The sequence below is a fragment of the Thrips palmi genome, unplaced genomic scaffold (assembly GCF_012932325.1).
Source record: "Thrips palmi isolate BJ-2018 unplaced genomic scaffold, TpBJ-2018v1 HiC_scaffold_5, whole genome shotgun sequence".
Taxonomy (NCBI): domain Eukaryota; kingdom Metazoa; phylum Arthropoda; class Insecta; order Thysanoptera; family Thripidae; genus Thrips; species Thrips palmi.
The window spans coordinates 5,151,511-5,170,760 of record NW_023144632.1 but is presented as its reverse complement, the minus strand read 5'-3'; the positions used below and the strand labels follow the sequence as shown (position 1 = coordinate 5,170,760).

General features: G+C 65.5%; 1 protein-coding gene across 1 annotated transcript in view; it reads right to left on the bottom strand.

The window, feature by feature from the left end:
• LOC117650562 (cadherin-99C) overlaps nt 1-18,361 on the bottom strand; it is a 78,966-nt gene extending 60,605 nt beyond the window's left edge. Inside the window, exon 1 of the mRNA XM_034394080.1 lies at nt 18,003-18,361. The gene's annotated coding sequence lies outside the window, so the exon portion shown is untranslated. The remainder of the gene's footprint in view (nt 1-18,002) is intronic.
• Nucleotides 18,362-19,250: the final 889 nt, after the last annotated feature.

Genomic DNA, 19,250 nt, shown 5'->3' with positions numbered 1-19,250 from the left:
GCATCGCCGCGGAGTCTTCCCACGGCTTCCGGCCAGCCTCCGTCAATCCGCGGCGAGCGCAAAACGCAACGCGGATGTCGCACGGTGCGGCTTTGCCAACTCAAACCGCGCGTCACCATACTGCCGGCTCATTCCGAAAGAACCGCTCGTCGCTCTGTCTCTCTCGCGCCCCTACGGAGACCCATGAGTGCGACGGAGACAGAGCGACGAACCGATCCCCGAGGCGGCTGCTGGCTGCGGTGGCGACGCGCATCTTTTGCCCTTTTTATTGCGACTTGCAGCGTGCACGCTGTGGCGGCGCTGCATGGAATCGCTTTATTATTTCGACAAGGCGGCGAGGCCAGGCAGGGCCGCGGCGAGGCGAGTCCATGGCGCACGGCGCACGCAACGCCCCGCCGCATCGGCCCGTCAGCAAAAGCACGCGCGGCCATCGCTCTGCCCTGCCGCTCCGCGCCGACAACCACCACGACCACGACGAGCAGAAGGGCTGCCCGGTCGGCCGTGTCAGCACTCTACGCTGACAGCTCCAGTGCTGACGCCCCGTCAGCGCGGTCAGCACGAGCGCTGACAGCGCCGTCCCAAGCTGCACGCACGATGCAATGCACGCCCCGTACGCGGCCGCCGTGCCCTGGCGTGCCCTGGCGTGCCGCACTGCATCCTGGGACAGGACTGGGACAGGACGAGGGCCGGCAGGTGCACGTCGCCAAGTCACCAACGTGGGCCGCGGTGACGCGACACGACAACGAGGGCATAAAGCCCCCGCGTGCCGCGCCGGCAGCCCGATCCTCACAGTCACGCGAACGCAAGCCGCCGCCAGCTCGCGGGCTGCGTTCGCTTTTTCACGCGCTGAGACGGCAGTCGGCCATATAGTCGGATCGTCATAACCGCGGCCGCCGCATTGTCCCACAAGGTCAAGTAGCGTCCCTCCTCCCACGACCGGCGGCCGGCGGGCTGGTACCAGTGTCCCCAGTACAGTGCTTCGTCGCTCCGTCAGGGCAGTCAGGGCGACAGAGACAGACCGTCGAAGGCTCCGCTCTGAATCAGTCTCTAGTCAGCGCTGGCGCCTCGCGGCGGCGCGGCGTTCAAAGTACGGCAAAGTCCCGGCGCGGCACACTTCCTGGACGCGACGCCCGTAAATCGGCCTCCCTGCATACAGTGCAGCAGTGCAGCGCCGGCGAGAGTTTCACTGCTTCACTGTTTGCGCAGGTGGAGCAGGAACACCTCGCCAACACGACGCGCACGGCCACGCCGCGGCCCTGGGCAGGGCAGGGCAGGGCAGGGCAGGGCAGGGCAGGGCAGGGCAGGGCAGGGCAGGGCAGGGCAGGGCAGGCCGGGACAGCCACTCCGCGCGGCGCGGCGCCCTATACAGTTCGGATTTCAGCGACCTCGTTTCCGACGAAATGGTTCTGCTCGGCAAGGCGTTTGCAGTGCGGCTGCGCGGCTTGCGGGTGACCGTTGGCAGCCCGCCACCCACATCCCCCGACCGGGAGACCGTCGCTGTCTCTCTCGCACTCACGAGGTGGCCCGCCTGGGAGCGAGAGAGACAGAGAAACGAAGACGACTCTGCAGCGAGGTAAATAATCCCGGGGGTTCGCTGCCGAGCGTTGAGCGCCGAGCGCGGCGTCTAGCCCAGCCAGGCCGTCCAGGCCGTCCTGCCGGCCGGCAATCAAACCGAACAACAACTCGTTTCGTTCCGAGCGGCCGATGAACACAACCGGAAAGAACAGGAATGCGAGGAATCCCTGACCGTCGTGGCGGAGCGGCCGAGCGGCCAGCCACCCAGAGACCGCCGGGGTGGCCAGGGTCGCCTTTTCGTTTTCACGACGAATTTATGAACTGCAGCCCGCGCCACTCATCGGAGCCACGCCACGCCACGCCCCTCCTCGCCACGCCACGGCCGAATGACATGCAGGAGTGGCGGCACGGCGGTCGCAGAAGCAGGAATAACGTGACTGAACCTGACGACCCGGGTAGGTTCGAGTAGGTTAGGTTAGGTTCCGGCAGGCTCCAGGCCCCGGGTTCGACTCCCGACATGCACTGTGCACTTTCACGCGCCGCCACCCGCACGCTTCCTGCGGGCTGCGCCGGGCTGCGCCGGGCTGCGATGGCCGGGCCGGGCTGCGCGCAGCACCGTGACCTCCCCCGGCATTTACACGTACGCGCTCACGACGCCGCGACACGCGGATGCCTTGCTGCAGATAGGCTGCTTCCGAACGCCACCGCCCCGTCGCTCCGTCTCTCTCGCACCTCTAGGAGACGCCCGATGAGTGCGACGAGGACAGCAGGGCGTCCAAAGCAGCGTCCGGAACAGGCCTCCAGGCGGCGCCGCCAGGGACCGCGGGGGAGCAGCTGCATCGCCTGCAGAAAATCGCCGGTGTCTCCAGGCAGGCAGGCAGGCAGGCAGGCAGGCAGGCAGGCAGGCAGGCAGGCAGGCAGGCAGGCAGGCAGCCGCGCCACTTCCACTTGCGAGGCGGCCAATCTAACCTCACATGCAGATGATCTCCCTCACGACGTTTATAGATGCCCTCCCCTCCCCCTGGTCGCTCCCTCGGCCAAGGCCACCGGGCCGCCGGCGTGCAGGTGGAGCCTAGCTGCACGATGACACACTTCGATGGCAAGACGCCGCGCCAAAGGCAGCCAAACGCCATCGACGGTCATTAACCCGGATTAGAGAGATCGCCACCCGGCAGCGTCATCGGCAGGCCGAACAGTCCGGCGTCGCTCCGTCTCTCTGGCGGCCCTCCCGCAGGGGTGCGAGAGAGACGGGGCTACGGAGCAGCATGCAGAGCCTGGCGGGCCGGAGGCGTCCCGTCTGCGCGTCTGTCTCTCTCGCACACACATGGGACACCCCACGAGTGCGAGAGAGAGAGAGAGAGAGAGAGAGAGAGAGAGAGAGAGAGAGAGAGAGAGAGAGAGAGAGAGAGAGAGGCCGCCAGGCCCAGGCGGAGAAGCTCGCCGTCAAACGGCTAACCGGGCGGCGTGGCGGTGGTGGCGGACGTCGGACGTACGCAGGCCGGGCGAGGTGAGGCAGCGCGGCAGCGCGGCAGGGCCTAACTGGAATCCTAAAACCGGCCCGGCGCGGCCCGGCCCGCCGCACTTTGGAAGCTCTGGTCCATCCGGGCTCCTCGTTATCCGCGCGGACATGCCGACTTTATAAACTTCCCTCCCGCTTCCGACACGGAATGAGTCTCGGGGAGTGAACACTCTGCTGCCTCTCTCGCACTCGTGGGGCGTCCCGTAGATGCGTGAAAGAGAGAGAGAGAGAGAGAGAGAGAGAGAGAGAGAGAGAGAGAGAGAGAGAGAGAGAGAGAGACAGAGAGACAGAGAGAGAAAGGGCAGCTAAAGCGACTCTCGGCCATGCTCGGCCATGCTCCAAGAGGAGGAGGTCGTACCGCACAGTGCGAAAGCCTCGTCGCCCTTGCCGAGTTCAACTCGCGTACCGAACTCCGTGAGCTCGGGGCGAGGGGCCCGTCAAAGGGATTCGCGAGAGGATTGTCGTGTGTCGGTCGCCCAGCTGGGCCCGGCCCGGCCTGTCGAACGCGGCGCGGGGTGCGGGCCGCAAGGCTGAAGCTGATCCGGCCCATCGGGAGAAAGGGGGAGGAGCGCAGCGCGCAGCGCGCAGCCACGGCGCAGCCTCACTCTCGCCCGGCCGGCCGGCCGGCCCAGCGGCCCAGGCGCCCAGACGGCCACATCCAGGTTAGCGGGGCAGCCCGGCCGGCCCAGCGTCCCCTCGCACGCGGGGCCTAAGACCCGAGAAGCGGGGAGGGGAGGGAGGGAGGGGAGGGAGGGAGGGAGGGGAGGGGGAGGGAGGGAGGGGAGGAGGGAGGGAGGGGAGGGGAGGGGCGTCCGGCCGGCAAGAGGTGGCCAGGCCATCCGGCCGGGCATGTTTCAATCCGGACGACTCGGACGCCACGCGGCAGGTGGCTGGAGACGCAGCCAGCCAGGCCGCGACGCCGCGACGCCGCGACGCCGCGACGCCGCGAGAAGGCCAAGGCGGCCGAGCAGTCGGAAGCGACGCCTCCCCCGACACGACCGCGGCGACGACGACGCCTTGCAAATTACCTGCCTGCTTCGCTCGCCTCGGAGTGCGGAGAAAGTAAACACAGTTTGTCGCCAACGGAGACGGGGCTGCCGTGCCAGCTGCCGTTCGGGACGCGCGCCGCGCGCGCACTGTCGAAGAGTCGAGCCGACTGTCTTGTGTCGCTGCTTTTATTTGTAATAACTAAGAGTTCCATGAATAAGTTCAAGTCGCTTTGACGTACTGTAACTTGATCAACAGTGTGGTGCGTCGCGCCTCCTGGTGGTGCGCGTTCGGCAACGATCTGCCTGGAGGCCCTCTGCGCCGTCGTCGCCGCCCTGCCGGCGGGGGCGCGACAAAGAAGCCGCCGGGAAGTGAGGCTGCAACTCGCGGAGTGCCGGAGGGGCAATGGGCGATCCGGCGCCCTGGCCGCTGTTGACGAAAATCGCCGGAAGCGACTTTCCCGCTGGAAGGCTGCAAGGCTGCAAGGCTGGAGGGCTGGAGGCGCTGGAAGTGGGCGGATCGCGTATCACTGGCCGTCGTTGTAAAGTACCGGTTGCAGCACCCAAGCCCAAAGTCAGTCAGGGGCAGGCGCGGCCAGGCGGCGAGCAGTGGAGAGGGGGAGGGTGGAGACGGGGACAGAGGGAGGGTGGAGACGGGGAGAGGGGAGAGGGGCGCGACGAGGAGCCGCGAAAAAAAGGGGGCGGAAGTGACGGACAAATAGCCATCCATACCCGCTGCCCTGCCGAGCCGTGCCGAGCCGTGCCGAGCCGTGCCGAGCCGTGCACCTGTTTTTTCTGTTTTTTTCCAGCCTTCGTGGGAGCGTGGAGCTCGGGCGACGCCGAGGCGAGGAACACGTCGTAATACCCTGTAGACCGAGAGGGAACCGGCAGTGATTGACAAGCCAAAGTAGCACGTGCTCGTATATCCATTTTTGGGTCCGACCTGCCGAAATTTTGCATTTAGCGTGCCGAGCCGTGCCGAGCCGTGCCGAGCCGTGCCCAGCCAGTGATTCGTCGCTGTCTCTGTCTCTCTTCCTCTCGCAGCCCTTGGGACGGGTCGGCCTACGGGTGCGACCGAGGGGGTAACCACTCGCGTAATACCCTGTACACAAAAACCGTGTATTACGCGTAATACACGTGCTCGTTATACCATTTTTGGGTCAAAAGTGCCAAATTTTGGCATTTTAGGGCCGTAATACACGTGTAATACCCCCGTAATACAGCGTAATACCGAGTAGTCTGTACACGATTTCTTGAAGTGTTTACCCCCTCGGGTGCGACAGAGACGGAGCGGAGAAGCGACTCTTCGGAATGAGTGCACTGCCGCGGCGGCGTCTCCACGACGACCCCGGATGACTGGCGGCGTGACGTCACCGTGCTCATGGCGGCGGAAGCGGCAACGGCACCTTCGTCCTGGAAGCCTGGAACCCCGCAGCGACAGGCGCAGAAACAGGCGCAGCGGCGGCACCGGCGAGGGCGGCACAAAAACAAAGAGACAGAGTCATACGCCGAATGTTGACGCGCCACAGCTCACAAACGAGTGTTGCCAATGGCACGCTTAGGGCGGCTGAGGTTTGGAATGAGCGAACGGCGGCAGCGGTCGCCTAAATTCAGCCCAAAGGACCCCAGCGCCTGCGAGGCGGCAGGTAGGCAACCGCGCGACGGGGCCGCGCGGCGGGTTGGCCTACCTCAGCGCCTGCGAGGCGGCAGGTAGGCAACCGCGCGACGGGCCGCGCGGCGGGTTGGCCTACCTCAGCGCCTGCGAGGCGGCAGGTAGGCAACCGCGCGACGGGGCCGCGCGGCGGGTTGGCCTACCTCAGCGCCTGCGAGGCGGCAGGTAGGCAACCGCGCGACGGGGCCGCGCGGCGGGTTGGCCTACCTCAGCGCCTGCGAGGCGGCAGGTAGGCAACCGCGCGACGGGGCCGCGCGGCGGGTTGGCCTACCTCAGCGCCTGCGAGGCGGCAGGTAGGCAACCGCGCGACGGGGCCGCGCGGCGGGTCGTCTACGACGAGGCAAACAAGGCAAACTCGGCAGACTCCGCCTGACACGGCCGACGGCCGGCACGAAGTGGCGTTAGGCCAAGGAAGGTTCCCTTGTCGCAACACAGCCCTCCTGCAAGCGCTGCTCCGCCCCGGCGGCCCGGCGGCGCTGCCAGGCCGGGCGCGGGCGGCCGGGCCCGCGGGGTCGCCGTTATACAACTCAATCCAGCACGCTCCGCTGTGCTCCGCTCCATTCGGCGCGTCGTTGACTCCTCGTCGGCTCGTCGGCGGCGAGGTGTTTGGCGGCCAGCGAGGCGGAAAGCAGAGAGTCCCAATCATCGGACTTGTTCGAAAAGGAGACGAAGTGGACCTTGCGGCGAGACAAGGTCGCGTTACACTGTAGGCAGGCAGCGCCCGGCCCAGCCCGGCCCAGCGCTGCACTGCCCATTGCTGCACAGCCGATCGCGTCAACGTCCACGTGGTGGTGGTGGGCGATGTCAGCCGGACAGAGGCACGGCGCACGCGCGCGCACGCACACACACACACACGCGCGCGCGCGCCAAAAAGTGCAGGGAAAGTGACCGCGGCAGGCAGCGCACCGCCGCGGCCAGTCGTCCCGCCACCGAAAAAGCGGAAAGAAATAATGGAGGACCGCCCGGCGCGCCTCCCAGACCGCCAAAGCAGCGGCGGCGCAGCGGCAGCCTGGATCCGGCCTGGATCCGGCCGGACTGGTCATAAACTGCGGGGACTGTTTGTGTCACTCCATCTCGCCGGCGGCAGGGCGGCACGCGTGCCTCGCCGGGGCAGGGCGGGCAGGGCGAGCAGGGCGTGGCGCGGCATCGCCCGCGGCGGCCCACGTGGCCGTGGCCGGGCACGGCCCTGCTCCGTCGACTCCGCCTCCCCGCCTTGAGCCGCAACAATCGGAGCGCGCCCCCGGGCATGCGTGGTCCCCGTGGTGGTCACATTGTCGCGGCGCCGCGCCTTCAACCGCCTTGCATCACCCACCACCACTCCATACTCCATTCGCGAGCACGGCGCGGTGCCGCTCCGCCCACGCGGCGGCGTGCTCCGCGACTCCGCATTGACGTGCACGTGGAGTGGAGGACGTCCCGGAGTCCTGGGCGTGTCCGCCGGTTTCCCTCCGCCCCAACCCGCCTTGTGCAACCACGTGTCGGAGCACGTGTCGTTGGGCCCCATCCTCGTGCACGGCCTCTGCACGGCCTCTGCACGGCCTGCACGGCCTGCACGGCCTGCACGGCCTGCACGGCCTGCACGGCCTGCACCACAGGCCGCGCGTTTAGCCTTTTCCTCGGCGGCCATTACTTCTCTCGTTGATGCTTCAGAGGAAGCCTCCTCGCTCCACGCGCCTCACGTCACAACTTCACATCTCCAATAAGCTGTAATTGTCGGCGGCGGCCACTTTCACATCCCCGTGCCGTACCGCCGCGCCGGGCCGAGGCTGCTGCTTCTTGAGGCCAACCGCGAGAGTGTCTGCTGCCTTTGGCTTGCCTGCCGCGCCGGACGGAGCCGAACAATCGCTTCGTCGCTCTGTCTCTCTCTGTCTCGCAGCCCTGCCACGGGTCACCGCGCGGGTGCGACGGAGACAGAGCGACAAAGCGACTGTTCGGAATCAGTGTGCCTGCGCCTGCGGCGCGGCGCCGTGGCGGGGCAGGAAGAGTCGCCTTGCGGTGTCAGCAACACAACACACCGCGGCACGGCGGCACGCAAGGGAAAACTAGCGCCGCCTGCCGCCTCGCGACTCGCCTCGCAATGCTGGGGCAGCGCGTCTCCCAAAGTTTGGCAACGACACGGATCACGGATTTGAACCGCGATCAACTCGACGAGACGACAGCTCGGCGCGACGGTGACGGCGGGCTGCTATCACAGGGCCGTGGTTTCTCCCGGCAGCCGCGGGCCATTAAGGTGGCGGCCACGTAGTGCTGCCCCGCCGGTCCCGCCCCGGCCGCCCCGCAGCATTGACACGTTCTGCTCCCGTTTTGGGCGATGCGCCGCTGGCCGCGCGGAACCGGATATGCAGCACAGCCAGCGCACGAGGCAGGCCGGATTACGATCTCTCCACTGAAGCGACGCGCCCGGGCCGAGCCGTGTCGAGCCGAGCCACACAAGCCGAACCCCGCGCCGCGGCCCAGCGGGCCCAGCGAGCCGAGCCGGGCGACGCTGAACGGCGAACGGCTGAATGTACAGTTGTTCCGGGGGCGGGCGGCGCGCCGCGGCGTGGGGCGTGGCGCGAGTACGCTTTGCACGAGGCGCACCCGTGTAGTGAACACACACACACACACACACACACACACACACACACACACACACACACACACACACACACACACACACACACACACACACACCAGTCCACTCATCACTCGATTCCAACAATCATAACGACCCGTATAACTCTGCCGGGGCGCGCTAGCGCGCTGCAGCTAATTGAAAGGAGGTACCGAGGCTGTGCTTTGCTCTGCGGGGCGCTCCAGTGCGTTCCACGGCGTGCCACTTGTGACCATTTACTCCCTCCGAGGGACGGCGCTTTGCATGGGCCGGCACCGCGACCCCGTGACCCGCACTACCAGAGTGTGAAGCCGCCAAGCCGCCAAGCCGCCGCAATGAACGAGGCCCTCCCGGCGCGGGCCAGGGCCGCCGCGCAGCGCAGGGCAGTGCAGCAGGCCGTTCTGTCTCTCTCGTGCCCCCCCCCCCCCGGGCACGCCCTGTGAGTGCGAGAGAGACGGCGACGACAACACCACTGTTCGGAATGGGTCCGCTGCGGATGCTCGGCGTCGTCGACACAAAGGCGGCCGGAAGTCTCCGCTGCGCGAGGCGGCGCGTTCTGTCGATTCTCTGGAACATTTCTATTTAGTTCTCCAGTCCGCCCTATTTTGGGAGAAGTTATTTTTCGTCGGGACAGACACAGGCAGGCCCCCGACGCGAAAGCGAGGACGAGGACCGCCATGCTCCGTCCTGCTCAGCGCTACGTACGTAATTAATGCACGAGCCACAGCGCGGCCAGCCAGCGCAAGCCGTCCCGGGCACTCGGAGGGACACAAATCATCGGCCTGCACGTGGAGCGCGGAGCGCCGAGCCCATGCAAACGCTTAGCTAGCAGTATAGGCGGCCCGCCCGCCTGCCCGGCCTGGGACTCGAGGACTGGGGCCCAGCCGCCGCCTGGCTGCTAGGCTGCTTGTTACCGGCCGTCCGCTCGCGGAGAGGCAGCCTAGGCCTGCAGCCCGTGGCCCCGAGTCGGATTCCATCGGTAATCTATTAACGGGTTAAATATTGAAAGGGGAAACAATTACTCAAGAGCACGCCCTCCTTTGCCTTCTAATTACACTGCTGTCGGCCCGGTAAAAGCCCTGCCCCGGCCAGCGTGGCACTGCGCGGCGTGGCGGCGTGGCGGCGCACAAGTGCCGCCTCTCGCTCCGGTGGGCCTTCACAGGCCGCTGAGTAAACCCGATCGGCCGCGCCTACCGGGGCCTGGCGTGCCGGCGATGACTCGATTCCCGAAAAGCGCGCCCCGCCCCGCAACCGCAACGCCCCCCGCCGGGACTTGAACCCGCAGCGGCCGCGCCACGTCGAGCGGCTGGGTCCTACACCGCGAGGCGAGTAGCCCGATGGCGACGGAGGCTGCGTCGCTGGATGCTGGAGCTGCATCCCCCACACTGTTTCCGCGCACTGCTTTCGCAGAGCTCTGTCTCTCTCACCTTCCAGGGGTGCGGGAGCCCCCTGTAGGTGCGAGAGAGACAGCGAAGAAGCGGTGTGCTGAATCAGTTGGCAGCCGTGTCGTCAAGTCCAACATGAAGGCTGCTGGAGCTTAGCGCGGCGCTGGAGACACACTCACACACACATGCGCGTACGCACACACACACACACGTGTGCGCCCTGCCGGTTTCCCTTCCGCCGGAGCAACACTGTTATCCACGGCGAATAAACAAGGACAGCGCATTGCTGCCTTCCAAGCCTTCCAAGCCTTCCAAGCCGCCTGGCCCGGCCCAGGCTGAGGCGTCCCAGGCCTGGCCGCGCGCCGCGCCCGCTCCTCGTAAACCATCCGCCATGCCGCCCTGTTGGCACTTCTCGTTGGCGGGCGTATCGACGCCACCGCCGCCACTCGGCCGCCGCGCGCCCAGTAGTCAGATCCGACGCTCGCTCCCTCTTGCACCCCTCGCAATGCCTCACGAGTGCGAGCGAGACGGAGCCGCGTTCGGCTTCGGGCACGGCCGCTTTCATCGCATGGACATGCATTTCCATAGCGAGCGGCCCGGAGAACTGGAGAAAGGCGGGGCGAGCATGTCGGCGGCCAGCGCGCTGCTCTGCCGCGGTGCCGAGCGCACCGAGTGCCGTAGGTACCGCCAGCCAAGGCGGCAGCCACGGCGTCAGCGCCTCCATGGAGTGCGTGGCGGCGCCGCCCTGCGGCCGTGACGCGAGCAAGGGTGCAGCTTCCAGCTTCAGACTGCCGCCGCCGGGAAGCAGGTGTCTCTCTCACACTTTAGGGTAGTGCCGGCCTGCCGTAGGGGCGCGAGAGAGACGCAGCGTCCGGAATCGCTCTACAGGCGTGAGTCCACACCACCACACCGCGACCGCGGTCCGCGCCACTGGTTGACTGGCCGCCTTCCCCGGCCCGGCGAACGCGGGGTCATTGACGCCCAGACCGGCACAGCCCGCCCGGCCAAGCGTAGTGCAGGGCTCATTTGCATGGCGCGGACTTTCATCTTGTTTCATTTTGTGGAATTAATAAGAAATAATGAAGGTCGGCCTGCGCCAGTCGGCACGGCAGTGCGGCAGTGCGGCAGTGCCACTAACGACGGCCTGCCGTTCTGCCCCGTGATCGGAACGGCGAGGCGAATAGAAGCAAACCAGGCGGGGCGGGGCGGGGCGGGGCGGGGCGGAGCGGACGCGGCCGCGTCGTCGTCGTCGTCGTCGTCATCCGGGTGGCTGCGTGGCAGCGCGGCGAGGACGCCGTCAAGCCCCTTATGCCGAGCCGGCCAGGTCTGCACTCTGCTCATTCCGAGGGTCGCTATGCGTCGCTCTGCCGTCTCTCTCGCACACTCATGGGGCGACCTGGCGAGAGAGAGACAGAGCGACGAAAACGACTCTTTCTGCGAGGGGATTACAAAACCGAGGCGCCCCTTTCTAGCGCCCTTCGCGCAGGGCTGCGCCCAAGCTGTGCCGCGGCTGCGCTATCCCACGACTATGGGATTCCGATTCCACACACACACACATGCGTGTTTCGACATAAAGCGATTATGGCCGACAATTAGGGCCGGACGTGCCGCGACTGCACAACGCATTTTCCCGGCGATTCCTCGCCGCGGTCCTCGTCCCCGTCGCCGCGCTGCCCGCGTGCGGCGCGGTGCGTGACAGGGCGCGGCGCGGCGGCAGGGAGGCCACGCGGGTCAACGTCCCGGACCGCCCCGGACCGCGGCGCAACGAAAATCAATTTTAATTAACGCGTTCAGCGCGGTGGGCCGGTGGGCCGCGCAGCCTTGGCCGCAGCCATAGACGTTCCCATGGCATGGAGCCCAGTTAACTGGCGAGCTCCTCACGCGTGTAAGCACTTTTGACCACTAAAACACGACACTCTAATAGTAAATGACTTAATTTTGCGCCGTGTGCTCTGAGGTTACACGCTGAAATGACTGGATAAGTGCCCAGCTTCAGCCGATTTGACTCATTTTCCCGGCAGTGCCAGGAGGAGTTGGGAGCCCAACGGGGAGCCCCGCCCTGCTCTGCAGACAGGCCGGCCGGCACGGCAGGCAAAGCACAGGCAAAGCAAACCCGGCGGCAAGGCGGCGGGGCTGCCTACCACACCGCAAAACCCACCCCCACCCTCAAAAGATGTTTCTTGAACTATGATACTTACTCGGAACACGCGAAGTTACTCGAGCGAGACACCCATGAAAATTGTCTCGCTCCAGTCTCGCTCCAAGAAATCCCATATTAGCGCGACTGCAGCAGCAACACCCACACCGAGCGAGGAGCGAGCTGTGCGAGCAAGACGACAAGTCCCAAGGAAAAGAGCCCGGACGACCGCCTTTACAGTGAGGGCCCCTTCCCCGTGCAGGTCGTGTGGCGCCGCTTCCGCCACGACGCGGACGCGGACGCGGGGCCAAGCAGAGCCGAGCCGACGTCCGCCCCGTGCCGGCCGTGCCGTTCGTCCGGGCCAAATCGGATAGAGGCACTCCAAAGGGCTGAGGCGAGGCGCGAGGCCGAGGCGGCCCGCGGGGAAAGCGGTTTTATTCACATGACAATGGCCACTGAATCGGACGTAAAAACGCCCCCTCCCCCTCCCACTCGCGCTGCTGTCGGCGCGTCGGCGTGGCGCCGGGCCGCGAGGTCGCCGTCAAAGGGCACACAGTGTGCACACTTGGCGCCCCGAAGGCCTAAAGGTCGCACCGCCCGGCCCTGGGCCTGGGCAGCCTGGGCACGGGCTGGCGCCGCGCAGCAGCAGCTTAGTGAGTTAAAAACGAAACCAAGAGTGGGAACCAGACGCGCGCTTTCCAAATGGGAATTCTTTGAATGAACGCGCCAAGGAACCGCTTCCCCCTCCCCCGCCGTGTGTCGCAGAGGCACTGAAAAAGCGCGCCAGGCTGCCAAGTCCGCATCGGCGTCGAGTCCGCCAAGCACGGTCCGTACCTTCCAGTGCGGAACGTCGACGCCGTCCTCGTGGGTTGCGCTCATTCGGCCGCCGAGCCGCGCCTCCTTGTCTCCTACACGGCGGCGGCACGGCAGCGGCACGGCGGACCGCGGAAAGGGAAACCAAACACGACGACCAACACATTTGGCGAGCCGTGGGGGCTGGCCTTACCGGGGCTGGCCTTGGAGGGGCTGGCCATGCTGACGGCGACGATAACGCCCCTAGAAAGCGGTCGGCCTCTGGCACGCCGCGGCACGCCCTTCCAGACACTCCCCGTGCAGACCACCGCGAACCGATCACGCCAAGAGATTCCACAGCGGAGGAAAAAACCACAGCACTAGCCAAACCAATACAAATGCACAAACGTTAGTTATGCGTTTTGCATTGCAGCAGTTGAATCTGCATCCCTGCCGGGCGCGCAGGCCGCGCAGGCCGCTGGTCGCCCTCCGCCCACACAACATGACGGCCACTTTCACGTCGGCCAGGCCGTGCTGCAGTGTCGTGCACCGCGGCCACACGAGCCGTCCCCATCAGTCCTTATCGGCCTCGACGCGGCACGACGCGGCACGGCGCGCCATTGGGTCAGCCAGGAACGGCGTGGAACGGCCAAAAGGGAGATTACTCGCACGGCGTTCGTCACTTCGTCACTCACTCGGAGCCAAACGGCCAGGGCCACCGCGCAGGCCGGCGATGCAGAAGCACTGAAGCCGCACTGATTCCGCGAGAGTCGTTTTCGTCGCTCTGTCTCTCTCGCACTCATGGAGCCTCCCGGATGGAGACGGGGGCGTGAGAGACAGAGCGACGATAAAGACTCTCAGAATCATTCTGCAGGGCGGCGGCAGTGCCGGCAGGGCCTTCCCCCTCGCGCCCATTGCGCTCACATGCAGAGCGGGGCGGTCTGGTGGGGCGGGGCGGGGCGGGGCGGGGCGGGGCGGACACACTCGCGGCGCTTTTCCGTCGAGTCGAGTCGCAGCCAGTTCCGGCGATACTGCGACGGCTGCATTCCACCTGCGGCTTCAAGGGGCTGGCGGTGGTTCTCAACGGTGCTCTGACTCTCGCTCTCGCACTCACGGGGCGTTTCGAAGGGGTGCGGGAGAGACGGAACGACGAGAGCACTGTTCGAATGAGGCTGAGGCGAGGGGCTGCCGACCACATCGCGTCCCATCGCGCCGCATCGCGCGGTCTGGGACAATGGCAGACGCCTGCCGCGCCCCTGCAGGCCGCACCGCACCGCGCCGCACCGCGCCGCGCGCCGCGGAGACTTGGACGCCAGAGGGTGGGGCTCGTCGTCTCGTCTCGGTGCCACGGCTCGGCTTTGGCTCGGCTGCCTGCCACGGCCTGCATGCCCCACAACACTCTAAACCGGAGCCGGTAAAAAATTCCCGCCCGCAATCTTTCGTTCCGTTTGTACGGAGTACCTGGGAGTACCTCGTTGGCGTCACGGTAAAGGAACGCCGCCATAGTTTAAGACCGCGGGTAGATTACGTACTGACTTTCAATTTACAAGTGACCGAACGCATCATCTAGAAAACTATCTCGATCGTGAATACTATCCCATTCCGACCGACGGCGATTGTTATTAATTTTTTTATGGCGCCTTGCTCTTCTTTCATCTTCACCATCAGCGCGCCGACGAACTGGCGGCGTCAATCAACTGGCAGATCGTGAGGGACGAACTCGCCCCGCCCCGCCCCGCCCCGCCCCGCCCCGCCCCGCCCCGCCCCGCCTCGCCGCGCCCTGAGGGGCGGAACACATTCATAAGCGGAATGCGACCTTTGCAGGCGCTGGCCGCGCTGGCCGTGCCGCCAATGCGGGGCCCGCGGCCAGGGCGGCCAGGACGGCCAGGACGGCCAGCCTCGCGCCACGCCCAGGAAAAAGAAGAGACGCCGTCCAGGAACCACGTCACACCATCAGTGCAGGATCATTTCGAACAATGCTTTCGTCGCTCTGTCTCTCTCGCGCTCACGAGGCGTCGGTGCGAGACGGGCGGCGACGAAGCGCTGTGCGGAATCAGTCCCACGGGTGAGACGGCCAGCCAGGGCACTTCGGACGCCGCTGCCCACGGGCCGCCACGGACGCAGTCGTCCTGCCTCTGCCGGCCCAGCGGCCGCCCAGCGGCCGCCCAGCGGGCGTCTCACTTGCAAGCTCCGCCGCACTGAGACATGTTAATCTAACCCAGGTTCCAAGAGGTCGTTCTCTCTCTCTCTCTTTTCGCGAGGAATGCCTAAACGGCCCTGCCCTGCACCTCGCGGCTCGCGACGAGGTAGAAAACAGACATAAAAACTCGGCGTCATTGTGCAACGTGTCCTGACATTTGCCGCTTTAGCCGCGTTGGCCCCCACCACACAGCACCGCGGCACGCCGGCACGCCACGCCACGGCGAGGGCGTGCAGCGTGACGGCGCGGCGTTGCAGCCGGACTCGCGGACTCGGCACAGGTTGAGTGAGGCCGTCCCGCGGCCTGCTCGACGACGAGCTTCGTGGCGACGAGCTTCGCGGCGACGAGCTTCGTGGCGACGAGCTTCGTGGCGACGAGCTTCGTGGCGACGAGCTTCGTGGCGACGAGCTTCGTGGCGACGAGCTTCGTGGCGACGAGCTTCGTGGCGACGAGCTTCGTGGCGACGAGCTTCGTGGCGACGAGCTTCGTGGCGACGAGCTTCGTGGCGACGAGCTTCGTGGCGACGAGCTTCGCGGCGACGAGCTTCGTGGCGACGAGCTTCGCGGCGACGAGCTTCGTGGCGACGGCGGCGCGCTTGGCCAAGACCGCCGAGACCGCCGAGACCGCGCGCCCGGAGCCAACGCCAAAATCAAACACCTTGGCATCGAGGCTCAAAGTGGGTCGACGTGACGCGACTCCGCGGTTTCCCCGCTCAATCACTTTAGGCCCGCGTCGCCGCGGCCAGAATGCCGCGGCCAGAATGCGTGGGCGTGGGGGAGGGGAGGGGGTCCAATGGGAGTGCGCCTTGCGCGGCGTGCGCGGCGTCATCGGTACGGCGGTGCAGCTCGGCGAGACCATGGCGGCCTTGACATTTGTGCGGGCACGCCGCCCCGCCAGGCTTGCTGCATGCTCGGCGACTAGATCGCCGCCCTGGCCGTCCTGGCCGCCCTACGCTGGTCTGACGGGCGTCTGATACTTAGGTGCGGGGCGTAGACGTAAATACTTTGCACCAATAAGCTGAAAGGTACGTATGTCGTGAAGCCAACTGGACTGAAATTTCCCCCCGCGGTGCCCCGCGGCCGCCGAGGAGCCTGGAGCGTCATTTCCATAGTCGGAGGCCCTTTGTCATCGGGGATCGGAATGACAGGCTGGTCCCCCGCGCGATGTCAGCGGCTGCAGCGGCCACACTGGGACCGCTATGCCTGGCTATGCCGCCGAACCCACAATTAATTACAGGAGAGGCCCCACCACCGCGTGCCGCGCCGCCACGCCACGCCACGCCAAGCGGACGCAAAGCGGATGCGTCATACGGTGATGCACCGCGTACAGTGGTACAGTGCACGCACAGCCCGCCGCCAAACAGGTACTATACAGTGGTACAGTCGGCCCGCACCGCGCCACGGCATTGTTCGCCGAAATGGAAAGGCAAAGGCGCGCGGCTCGGCTCGGCCGGGTCAACGGGTTGCTGGATCATTACAAAATACGAAACGGGGGGGCTGCTGCTGAGAGTTTCCGGTGGAGTCTTTTCTTCATTTCGCCGAGGAAATGCATTGAATGACATCACGCTCCCAGCGAGCGCGGGCCTAGGGCGGGGGCAGGGGGCATGCGGCAGGGGCGTGGCGCGCAACATTATTTTGGGGTTACGTAGCCGCCGGCCTACTCACTGGCGAATGACAACTTGCCGGAGGAGGACCTCCGGGAAGGCGACGAGGCTCGGGACTCGCGGCTCGCGCCAAGGCTCACGCCCCGAGAGCGATTAGCAGTGAGGTGGGCAAAAAGTTGAGCACGGCGACGCGCCCCGTATGCTAAGTGCAGAGCCAAGCAGAGGCGGAGAGAAGTGGCGCACTGAAGCACTGCAGGCTGATTCCGAACACTGCTTTCATCGCTGTCTCTGTCACACCCATGGGCCGTCCCGTAAGTGTCCCGTGGGTGCGAGGGAGACAGAGCGACGAGGACGGTTCGGAATCAGACTGCTGGCAGTGTCGCTCAGCCAATCGAGGAGGTTTAGGATCGGAAATGATCCAATCAACGCGGGGCGGTGGCCTCGCAGCTCTCGGCCATGTCTCGGCGCGGCCGATCTCAACTGGCCTGGACATTTGAATGGCGCGGACGACTTACAGCACTATAATGGCGTGGTGTGCGTGAGGAGAGGAGACGGGGTCGCCGAGTGGGGACACTGTCGGGGCGAGGCGGCCCTTGAGGCGGCCCTCGGCATTGCAACGGCAGCGATAAATTGGACACGGGCGGACGTGATGCCCTGCGCAGGGCGGCGCAGAGGACCCACTGAGCAACGGGTTGCATCCATCGGCATCCGTCATCTCCGGGAGATTCCTCCCACTCGTCTGTCCCACGTGGAATGTTCCTTGTACCTAGGCTCGGATCTGGGGTTGCCATTCAATGCAGACTGTAAGGGCCGTCGTCGCGTCTTGTTGAATCTTAATGAAATCTTAATTGTTTCACGGAGTTTTCTGGTAGTATTTTTCCAGAGTTTCCAAAAAATGCCCTTGTCCTGCCACGTAGCGCGGTGGTCTTTGCATGGACCTCCGGCGTGTTCCTGCATCTCTACTCCCCACTGAGCCGGGCTCGGCACGGCACGGCAGGGCAGGGCGTCAGAGTCCCGTAGGTAGGAGTCCTACTCTCCCGCACAGCACCGCATCAGCCGGCATCGACGCTCCGCCGCTCCGCCGCTCTGCACCTGTGCCGTGAGGCGGGGCGAGCGAGCCGGTGCACACAGCCCCCTCCCCCCTCCTCCTCCTACCGACGCCCCTGCCTAAATCCCCCCTTCCCCTCTCCCCGGCGATCCGATGTTGCTCTGCTATGTGGAGCTCCTTAGCAGCTTTACAATCCAGACACGACGCTCTCGCCTCACCCTTGTGCCATTGACTTCCAGTGACTCGCGTTCATTCGTTCATGCCACATTCCGTTCATTTGGGTCATGCGGGCCTGCAGTGCTCCGCGTACCTGGTGGCGGTGCCGGCGGAGCTGGTGACACAACTTAGAAGCGGGCGACAGGGGGAAGGCCTCGACAGACAGGCGAACGGCGGTCTTTGACGGGAAATCACCACGCCGACGCCACTCCCAGTTGGCGGCTTCGCTGTCGGGGCGGCGACCTTACGCCGGGCGGCGCTGAAGGGCGAGACCTTGCGAGCCGTACGACGCCGTGCGAGTGCGTACGGGCAGCAGGCCTGCACCAATGCACTCACCGACTAAGAAGAGCAGCTGGTGAGGGAGAGAAATCCAATAAAAGTATCCAATTGGGCGAGGAAGCGAGGCAGCGTTGCCCTGCTCGAGCTCCGCGACGGTGCACTTTGGTAAACTCGACTTGCAACACACTCGCGGCACTTTGGTGCACTTTGGCCACCACACTGCCTCCCACGAAACGCACACGCGGCCCCGAGTGTCGCGCACTCGGTACTTTCTCACTGACGGGGACGAGGAGCCACTTGACACCTCGCGCGACACGCACCGCACGCACCAGCCGAACCGCACCGGTGGCCACGAAGGAAAGGGGAACACGGCGCGACGACCAAGACCTCTCCCGCCGGAGATCCGACTTGAACTGAGCGTGAGCGCGGCGGCGCGGCGGCCACCTAGAGCGGCCACAAGCAGCGCGCGCCGGTGAGCGAGCGCGGCGCGCGGTGTGAGGAGAAGCAGGGGGCGGGGGCGGAGGGGGCCCGGGGGCGACCGGCCGGAGCGCACTGCCACTGCCCCGGCGCCGCCGCCACCACCACCGGCCACCGCGCTGTTTCAAAGGGAACGGGGCGTAAAATAATGCAGAAGTTTTGCATCGCATGCGATCCACTGCCAAATTAGTGGCCGTCGTGCCTGACACACTCCGCACACTTTCTCGTAGTTCCTTGTCGCGACGAGGGCACATGGACTCGGCGCTAGCGGCCACGGCGAGGCCGAGGTAGGCCGAGGGCAACACGGGGTTGCAAGCAACGCGGATTGACGACAGGAAAAGGGGAAAAGTTCTCAATGTCGGCGACGGGTGGCATGGCCTGGACCTGACTGGATAAGCACCTGTCGTAGACAGTCTGGAGTGGAGACCCGTTATCTCCCTCACCCTTTTCCCAGCCCGCTTCCCCGCCGAATGTTTCTTGGTGCTTGCCTACCAAGCGCATTGCAGTTGCAACACCCAACTGTAATTGATTGTGCAGACCCTGTGCCTTGTGGCCTTATGGTACTTCCCCACAGGCCAGCCTAGAGGCATCATTCATTGGGACTACTTTGAAGCGATAAAAACGCGTCGATCAACTTCGTACAGAATAACGCGCTATTCAGAGGCCAAAGTGCAGCTGCACTTTTGCTAGCACTCTTGAACTTGTACAGCACTTGTGAACTTTTAAAAGCTGGCGCTGTAAAAGATGAAAACCCGCGAAAACAAAAGAAAACAATGCGTTAATCCCTGTTTAGTGTTATCAAAGGGATTGGAACCGCTTGAGTATAGG